Source organism: Meleagris gallopavo, chromosome 25 (genome assembly GCF_000146605.3).
Source record: "Meleagris gallopavo isolate NT-WF06-2002-E0010 breed Aviagen turkey brand Nicholas breeding stock chromosome 25, Turkey_5.1, whole genome shotgun sequence".
Classification (NCBI taxonomy): domain Eukaryota; kingdom Metazoa; phylum Chordata; class Aves; order Galliformes; family Phasianidae; genus Meleagris; species Meleagris gallopavo.
The window spans coordinates 4,418,686-4,429,014 of record NC_015035.2 but is presented as its reverse complement, the minus strand read 5'-3'; positions in this window follow the sequence as shown (position 1 = coordinate 4,429,014).

Here is a 10,329-nt window from a genome sequence, read left to right as displayed (position 1 = left end):
GGTTCCGTCTCAACGGGGGACGGCAGAAAAGGGGCAGAAAGACGCGTTCTCGCCTCGGTATTGCCCAAGCGGCCACCTCCTCAGTGACCCAGATTGCGGAGCGGCGTCTGAGGGAGAGAGCTGAGAGGGTTACCTCAGGGAGACGGAGAAAGGAGCCGGGGTGAGGCGGGAAAAGCGCTCTGAAAATCATTTTGTTGCCTAATTCAATGTGAGTTACACCAAAAACACGACAACACGTGTGCTGTGAATTGCTGGCTTCGCTTCTTCCATCCCGCACAGCCCCAAACTGACCTCTGAAATCTCGGAGGAAGCAATGGAAATTTCTTACATTCTTCACCATAAGAACATTTTGCCTCGTGCCAATATTGCAAATATTTAAAGAACTCCCCCCTGGTTTAAGTCGCTTATAGGAGTCCCTTAGAGATGGGGAATTACTTTAATAAGTCAGGATTTCTTGGTATTCAGCTGCTGCATATGGACTAAGGAAAGGAATTATATCCATGCGAGGCATTTGTTTGTGATCTCTAAGGCAGGAGCCGTTCCTTGGAAGCTGAAGGGCTGCTGTGTGGATGCTCTGATCCTCAAGCATTGCTCAATGCAAACCAACCAGGACTGATGCACAGCACCCTACCTGTGTCTGTGTGATGGGCACACAACTAGCAAACAGCTCTAAGTCTGCTTGCAGCATCTTAAGAGCTCCTCAGCACCAGATTAACTCCAGCTGAGGTAAGTTCTTCATAAAAATATCCTTTGTAAGGTGATCCGATGCCCTGCTGTTAGGATTTGTGCATTAACACAGAGCTCCCACTTTGCCATTGCTGCTGAACAATGTGTTCAGAGCATTACCAGCACAAATAATAAACTTCACATAGCTCTCCATACCCCAAGGAGCTTCTCTAAATGAGGAATTCCCAGCCTAAACAACGGAACTACGTGGCATGCTGGTATTGGTGCTTCCTTCCCCAAAGCAAGGAGAATTTAGGATGAAGAAAAATAGTCAGGATTGCTCCAAGCCCTAGGAAAACAAAGAAAGGAAGCTGGCCAACTGGATCATTTATAAACTACTGTTCTAAGCAAGCTGGTGGTATGTATGCTGTACATATTGCATCCACAGTAGGCATGTTCAGCTTCCATGCCACTTTGCTAGTAGGAGAGCATCTCGAAGGCAGCAGCAGCCATTTCACAGAGCAAACAAGGTGGGAGGAGAGCAGGTGGCTTTGCTGTGCCAGTGCTGGCCCTCTGCCCTTGGCTCCTCTTCCAGATTCAGTGTCACCATCAGCGGTGCAGAGCTGGCTGATAGCAGAAGGCCAAGATGAGGCATAAAGGAAATCTCCCTTCAACTTCACAAGCATCATTTTACTGTGAAACAAACAGTGACGGAGAGCAAAGATAGCTCTGATAAAAGATTTACCTCAGAGGAAGGGGCACTTCAGCTAATGCTGAATTTCTCCAGTGCTCACATCTTGATTTAGTGGTAGACAGCCAAAAAAAAAGCCTGTAGTAATTCATCTCCAACAGACTAAATTGCAAATGCAAGAAATATTCACAGAATCACAAAGAAATAGCAAACGCTGCATCACTTTGCTACAACATGCATGCACAGTGATGGCAGCCTGGGACATCCACGCTCACCAAACACTGCTGCAGAGACAAACCTCCTCCAGCCTGCCACGACACTCCAAAACCAACAACCAATTCACTGCTGAGCAGGTTATTAAAGGGACAAACAGCACGCTCCATAGTCAAACAGCCTTAGCGACTTTGCTATTGTGAATCCACTTGGCAGCAAGTGCCAAGTTGTGCTAAATCCAAGCTGCTTCTCCTGGTCTTTTCTATGTGATCCTCTATTGGGGGTTTTTTTCTTTTATTTTTATTCTTTTTAAACCACAGGAATTGTGTCATTTAAAGACCATCGTTGCAGAATTAAAACCACATGTTCTTTCTTGTGGGCACGAGAATCCAGCCACTATATTTTTGGAACTGGGTTGGTGTATGTGGGTGCCTTCTGGGGAGATGGGAAGGGCAGAGGGGAAAGCTGGGCTGGTTCCTCTACACATAGGAATTCCAGTCCCAGAACCCGGTGATTTTAAGCCCCATCACTGATCTGAAGGAAGCCGATGTTCATTCGATACAGTGTTTTGCTACACAGCAGACCAGCTCCCAGAAGGAGGAGGAATAAAATAGATACGGAGGAGCACAGGCTCTCTGCAGGCTGTGTGCCAGCACAGGGAACAGCTCCCTGGAAAGTCAGCTTTGTTCCAGGGCTTAGAGACAGCATGCAAAGCATGTTTCTGCCAAGATGCCCCATTTAAAGATTAGAGGAGGTCAGCTTAAGATTGCAGGATTGAGTTTTCATATGGCGAGTGTTTCTATGCTGAGAGGGAAATACTTTTCCCCGTTAACTTTGGGTAGGAAGTATTAAGCATACAAGTGGCTGCACTTAAAGGAGATAAAAAGTGCTTAGAAACCCCAGGGCATAGATTACAAGCAATGCTGTGAGTACAACTAGTGCATGCTCAGGAAAAGACAGAGTCGGTGTGGAGCTGTCATGGGAAGAGCCAGCACAGGAGAGGAGAGACGCTGACCATCAGGCTGTGAGCTCTCCCTCATTTCAAGCATTTACCACTTTTTCATTCCCTAACAGCCTTTGTGGAAAGAAGACACGACCAGAAATAGAGGAGCATGCTCACAGAGTGCCCGTGCTCCCTATCCATCACTAAACATTCCAGGAGATGCTGCTAAAAACCTTGGTCTTTGGGCAGCAGGCTTCTACACCAAACACGAGCAGCCAGCTTGGCCAGGGACACAGCTGTCACTTCAGCGGGGGACACACTCAGCTATGCAGCCTTTGTTGAAATAAACCTAAAAATAACAGTTAGTGCCACCTAGGGACCAGCTCTAAGGCAGGGACACAGAAGAGCCATACCACAAACAAAGAACGTCAGTGGCTGATTTACTCCTTGCACGGTTGAGAAGTCAAACTGCAGCAAGGAGAGGCAGTTTAAACAACACCAGGAAGGTGTGGTTTGCACCGCAGCTTCTCGCCCCACGGTTAAGTGAAGCTTTCACAACAGATTGTTCAAGCACAGATTTGACTCCGCACTGCTGCTCCCCCAAGCTGGGCAGAGCATCCTTTGGCTCTGAGCATTTTAGTTCAGCAGACAGAGGGAAGCAACCATTCCTAGATCAGAGTTTATGGAAGAGCAATGTCAACCCAGAGGCAAGCTACAGCCAGGTGCTCAGAAGGGCTCTCGTCTACAACAGAACATCACACAGAAGCTGGACCTGCACATTAGTGGGGGATACCTGCCTGGAGCTAACCAGAGACATTCACCATGGAGCAAATATTCCTTGTAAGCAGAGCACAGCCCACCTCATTTCTCCATGAGTAAGAGCTGAAGCACCCTTCTCAGTGCTGCTCCCCCACCTACCTCCCTGGACCTTGCAGGGTTTTTGTCTTAAGCTACTAACGGGATCAGATTTGTCACCCTGAGTCCTCTCTCCAGATGATCCCACAGCCTAATGCAGCATAGCCAGAGCCTGCTGAGAGAGGCAGTTCTGCAGGTGCGCAGTGATTAATTGGTGCACATTTCCATATCACAAATGAAAGAGAAAGAAAGAAAAAAGACTTCTAAGCTCTAAGTTGAAATGCAGTATATTAACCTTTGAAAATGGCAGTCATGGATACCAGCTTCAAAAAGATTAATATCAATAGGGCAAAATCCCAAAGGGTAGCATCACATCGCCACCAGTTTCTCTGAAGCTTTACAAAATAAAGCATTTTGAGGCTTTATTTAAGGTCGTATGTTTCCCTGCTCGTTCTAGGAAGGAAACCTGAAGCAATTCTGATTTATAGGCAGAACCCAAACATTGGGGTCAGGAGGAAAGGGGAAATCAGAAGGCCTGAGGAAAGCTGTAGGTACAGATGAAAAAGCAGGAGGGGAAGGGGTGAGGAAGAATGCTTCAGCTGAACTGCTGCCATCGCCACAGCTAATTGCTGAAAACCACCCTGCAAAAAAGGTTTGTTACTGAAACAACGCAGCTCAGTTGTGTGGCACATTCTGTGGGTCCACAAAGGCACAGCTGCAAGTTAACACGGTGCACACAGCAAACCTTTCGAGGGAGAGATGCAGCAATAGCTGCAGAAGCCAAATCTCACCCCTGCGTCCCGCTTCCACCACACACCGCATCAGAAAGAAGCTAATAATCATTAAGCTGCCATCTTTTATTTCTAATTATTTGGCTCCGCAGCAGGGCTCCTGCAACCATCAAGTAGGAAGGAAGCAAATCTCAAGGGAATGTTTTGAAGAGGCTCGCAGCTGCCGCTGTGTGAATGGCTCTCCAAGAACAGGGGCAACTGCTGCATGCTGCCCACAGAGCTGGGAGCAAAGCATCTCTGTTAGGGCTGGACTGCAATGTTGATTTTTAGGTCAACTAAAACAGCTTTTCTTATGCAACAAAGGATACAGAAGGCTCACATGCTTTGAGGTTTTTTTGTTGTTGGGTTGTTTTTTTTTTTTTGCTTTCATTTAATTAGATGGTAATTCAGAAGGCAGCGCTGCTATTTTAAACACTACAATGAGAAGTGTTTCATTGCCTTCAAAGCAGTGAAGTGGAAGCAGTTGCAAAGCCAGCCCTAGAACTTGGCACTGCTTTGGATTCTGACCACTTCTTGTGATGGGGTGGGACGAACAGAAGGGATACCCTGCTGCCTCACTGCCAGGAGGGATTTTGAGCAGAACATCTCACTGGAAGGCAGAAAAGTGAAAGACCTCATTTGCTCTTCCTCTTTGAGCTCTACTTGGAATACAAATTACAGGAAGGCCCAAGTTTACAAAACAACAGCTGTTCAACAGCTCCATGCAGCAACAACCTTCTCTAGGAGAAGAATACCTTAGTCAATTAAGCAAGAGAGAAATGATTTCATGAGCAGGTAAACATTGGGATGACAACATCCAGCTCACAGCACCACCAGTGCCAGCAGCAGGACACACCTCTGCAACAAACAGCTCTGAACATTTTTCTGCCAGCACACACCTCCCCTGACCGCACTGAAGATTTCTTGATGGGATTCAAATGTCAGCAACGTATCTGAAGGTCCAGAACACAACCCCAAATGCCAAAGGCTCCTCTTGCTGCTCATGCAACTCAACATTTTTTTGTTTTTGCCCTCCAGCTCTTTGCAGCACATCTCCCTCTAGAAGCTGATGGCAGTACTCTGAGCATTGCTGCCCAACACCGTTATTAGGCCAGGAGAAGACACTGACTTAGCACTGCTCCCATGCATTTTGTGTTCACCTCACAGAAAAGCCAGGCTTAAGGACGGAAGGCAACCTGAGCCATCTGATTTCTCTGTGAGGTAAGGGTCAGGGTTATCCCCGATCCACTGAACCTTTATCTTTGAACAAGGTACCACTTGGCCTTGTTTGCTGAGATTAACACCAGGTTTCATCTGCCGTCAGGGCAAAACCCCGAGCAGCAGGAATACTGACATACATACACTGCATTTTGCTTACATTTTTCTTCAAACTCCAGCTCCTGGCTAGCAGGCTGCCTGCCTGCATTTCTCACAGTTAAACCTTTTGTGCAGAAGGGTTTTATCCTGCATTCAAATGACTGCTTGGGGTTTGGATGGCAGCTCGGCACCTCTGATCAAGGCAGATTCTCTGGTTAATTAATTCTCCTTCTCTGAGAGACTCAGTAGCAAAAACCACTCATTCAGAACAGGAAACAGTCATGCAGCTTCCAAAGATAGCACTTCACTTGGTTCTGTGTAAGAAGAACAGGTTCATACTTGGGTCTGATTCATCCCCAGCCCTCCCCTGTGAGGCACTGTGTAATAATGCTGAGCGGAGAATCAAGTCATCTGCTCCCAGAGCCTTCCTCTGCCACGAAACCTCTGCTGAGAGACCACACGAACCCACTGCACCGAGAGGATTTTCCCCCACGCAAAGAAGGATCTCCATGGCCCTAAGCTGGAAGCATCAGTGCCTGGTGCACTTCTCCAAGCTCGCTGTGCATTTCCTGCAAGAAGAGCCCCAGGCTGCTCCCTGCAAAGCCACACGCAGCTACATTTCTACCCAGGGGAACCCAGCACAGCTGCAGCCTCCAGGGAGGCTCTTACACAACTACAGCACTGATTTAGAACCAACGGCTCTTGGGAGGAATCCGGGGAGAAATAGGGAGCACTGCTTGCTGCTACCAGGGAAAATTTCAACCTCCAAGTCTTCACGTGCTGTCAGCTCAGGAGCTCACACAAATAACTCCATCTCACAGTCCTGGCCTGGACATTGCTATACGAAATGCCTTTCAATATCTCAAACATTCACAAATACACACGATAAATTCCACTTTATTTGAACAACCAGCACTCTGGAGATTGAGATGGAAGAAACAAGGGCAGCTCATTATTAAAGCCCAAGGGGTTCATTTCAGCTTTCCCTGAAGCAGCACTTACCCAGAGTTGAGGCAGCACGGCAGCACACGCAGGCCAGGCACCAGGATCCATCACAGGGCAGTGCATAGGAGAGAAAAGAGAAGAGACACCGGTCAGTAAGCAGCCCCAGCCACACAAAAAAGCCCTACACACGCTGCAAATATCCCTCCAGCCACAAAGTGCTCACATTCGCACTTCATGCCATCGGCGCCGCAGAGTTCAGTAAGTGAACTACAGCATCTGGCTTTTCTCAGAACAGCAGGTGGAACCGGACTATCACGTTGGGCCACTTCTTAGAAATGTAAACACCAAATGCAGAAGGAAAAAAAAAAAATAATAAATCAGCTGGTTACCTAATGCTGATAAAGCAGAAGGCACTGGGACCGCCGTCCCGTGCTCAGTGTGCTCCAGCAGTGCGGGCTGCCCGTGTGGCTCAGGTGCCCCCTGGCACCCCTGGAGGAGCAGCGAGCTCAACCCCGGCTCCTATGGCCTTGCATAACTTCCAACTTCTCTTTTAGGTTTCATTAGGAGGGGGGTGGACTTCGCACAGCACGCCTCCAGCCCCAACTCCAAAGGGCTTCAACTGAGCCCTCTAGTGGGCTTTAAAAACTCAACAAAACACCCATAGACCTAATTTAATTAATGCTCTGCCAGAGGCCTCTAAACCCTAATCCTCTCAACAAAAGGATCATTAACTAAATGAAAAGATTCAAGAGAGCAACGGGTCTCTCAGCTACAACCAGGCCAGCAGTGTGCTCTGGTGGGCAACGCCAGAGCCCCAAAATGCCCCCAAATGGTCCTCAGCCCAGGGTACGGTCCGACACAAGCACACAGCAGCACATGGGGGACACTGAGCTGCACCAGAGGATGGGCACAGGTTCATTCCCATCCTTTGGGATGTGTCCATGGGACATCACATCCACCATGACCATCCCTGTGCAGTCATCTCCAGTGAGCTCAGGAGCCATCAGGGCTGGAGCAGGGCAATATGAGTACAGTGCTGATTGATTTCAAGGTTCCTATCAGCTGGTGTCAGAGCCCAGCAATCAGGCACAAGCTTTCTTTTCAAGGCAGCCTCAGCCTGGGACAGCACCTCCATCCAAGGACCATTTGGGGGCAATCCAGGGCCTAAATGAACAGCAGGGAGGGTCGCCCACACATAAGAAAGCAAGAGGTGGGATGCACATTGGCGGACCAATTCAAAGCATGCAAGGATACAGTCCATTAAAGTACAGCCAAGAAAAGCCTTTAAAGTCAAAGGTTCCCAGCCCACACAGCTCACTCCAATGGGACAAAAATGGATGGAGATTTGGAGTTGCCCTTTGCAGACAGCTCTCATGGAAAGACACTTCCAGTTTCTAAGCCACACACAGGACCCAGAGCACCATGGCTGCAAAGAGCACATCCACAGGAGTACTCATTAGTGCGGTGAACAGAGCTTAATTACAGAGCAGAGACAGCTCCCTCCAGGTTGGATGAGTGCAGGTCGTGCTGCCCTGCAGGGAGGGCATTCCTCATGGACCTGCACAGCCTCTGGCCACCCTGATCCCAATCAGGGCCCTTGCAAGCAGCTGCAGAGCCCCGGCCCACAAACATGAGAACCCAAGAAGAGTAAGACTTCAGGTGTTGCTTGCAAAAAAGCCTCCATCAGCAGCAGCAGCCTACACAAGTCTCATTGCAGATGCTACTGCAGCCCCCCCCCCCAGATAATGGTATCCTGGGCACATCCATCCTGTTCAGAGGAGCAGAGTCTCACCAAAGCCCAAATCTGAGCTCCACTCATGCTGCTCACCAGGGCAGAGAGCTGATCACACCCCAAGGGCGGACAGCCTGGGCTGGGCTCTAAGGAAGGCCAGAGGTGCTTTAGCACATTCCTTCTCCACAAATCAGCCCACAGCACCAGCCAAGCCCATCACAGAGCCTTGCTTGAAAGCATTCATGAAGCCCCCTGTTTTCAGCAGACATGTTTACAGGACAGCTGCTGCCACGCAGAGCCCTCCCTGCCTGAAGACACAGGAACAGCCGTTCCCAGAGCTAATGAGGCTGTCCTGCTTTGACCCGGGGCACTTTTCAACAGACACAGAATAAACAGTCCTCTCTGTGTTCACCTCCTAGAATAAATCCCACGAGCTTCCATCTCCCCAGCGCAGGCAAGAACACAGATGGTCACGGAGATTAAAACATACAGAGAATTAACAGCCCCGTGCAAATGAGCTTCTTCATCCAGCCCAGTGCTGCCAGGTGGCACGAAGAACAGCACTGGGATACAACCGCCACGGTTTGCTGAGCTGCAGTCACAGCCCCATATCGAGCAACACAAGGCCAGGGAGCAGAGTTTGTAAGGGAAGGAAGGTGCAAACTGCCAGAGCCAGACACTGCAGTAACCACGTCTGCCTCAGCCTGGCTCCAGTCGGTGTTTCTAAGGGACAGCTTTCAGAGTCAGCATCTGAATTTGTGCAGATTCATGGGGATGACTCAGGACAGGCGCTCACACTGCTCAACACAAACTCCTCCTGCAGGGAGGAAGCTGCCCTGAACTTCTGAAATGCCAACAAGCAGCTGAACCCATTCGCAAGGATGTCTGGAGGGAAGACGCAGAAATCCAAGCCCTTAGAGGCTGGTGCTGCCTGGCAAGCAGTAAAACCACCACTGCATCCTCCCTGTTGTGCTGCTTACCAGGATGCCAAATCTCACTAAGTGCTCAGTGGACTACCAAGTGCTGACCTCACTCCTTGCTCCTCCAACAAGGCTTTCCCAGGACCCGCAGGGAAATGCAAGTTCCTTAGTCACCTATTTACAAACAGCAGCAGAGAACACTTTAATAGGATTCATTAATTTAATTGAATGCTGCAGAGGATGTCAGTGACTTTGTGTTTGCAAAGGGCTTTAGGATGAGCAAAGGGAAGAGCAAGGACAGGCCCTGCTCCCTAAAATGCTTCAGAGGGGCAGAGTTGGGGCTTGATTTTAAAATGGTGAGTCCCAATGGCAGGCGCTGGAACTGGATGATCTGCAAGACCCCTTCCAATTCAGCTATTCTACGATTCTGGGAAGCCCAAGGCTCAGCATCCTCCAGGCATGTTTTCCCAGCTGCCTCCAAAACACTGAGGAGGAGGCAGAAAACTCCAGCACTGCAAATCCAAGCTCCCTTCCAACCTCTCCTTCTCCCAAAAGCCACAAATGAGAGACAGTTTTACAGCTCTGCCTTTTGAATGGCTCACGTGAAGCTTAGGCAACACAAAGCCTCTTCTACCTGCCCCTCCACGCTCCTGGGCACACACGTGGAGTGGGAGCCCAGATGGTGCACGTGCTGCTCCCGGTGCTCTGCACACAAGCCTGATTTTCCAGGCTTTTCCCCAGGGGCAGCAGGAGGGGGCTGCAGACAAACCACACTAATTGGATTAACCAAGAGCCCTGTAAAGCAGGGAGCAGCTGCTCAGAACCTCTTGTGAACAGCAAAAATAGTTTCATCTCAGGAGCAGGCATGGATTAAACACCCTTTTATTTTCACCATTCAGAGTGCATTCCCTGTTCCCCCCCCCCCAAATAAAATAATTAGATCCACGGATCCAACCAGGAAGTTCAACAACTTGGAGCAATGACAACAGCAGGAGGATTTTCCAGGCCTTCCAGCTTGTTTTGCAAGCCCTGAGTTATGTAAACCATTGCCCTGCCCATCGTGGCATGGGGCTGGAGCCAGCTGGCAGCCACCACAGCAGGTTGGGTGCAAATTCCTTCCAAGGCACCTTCCACCATGGCTCTCAGCACGCAGCACAGAGCGCCTCGCACTTCACATGTAATTGTTCAACAATTAATCATCTTCCCAAGATTTGAGGTTTTCCAGGACTCCAACCTGTCCCAAGCAGAGCCTACCTGCTGCCTGATGGGCACCTCCC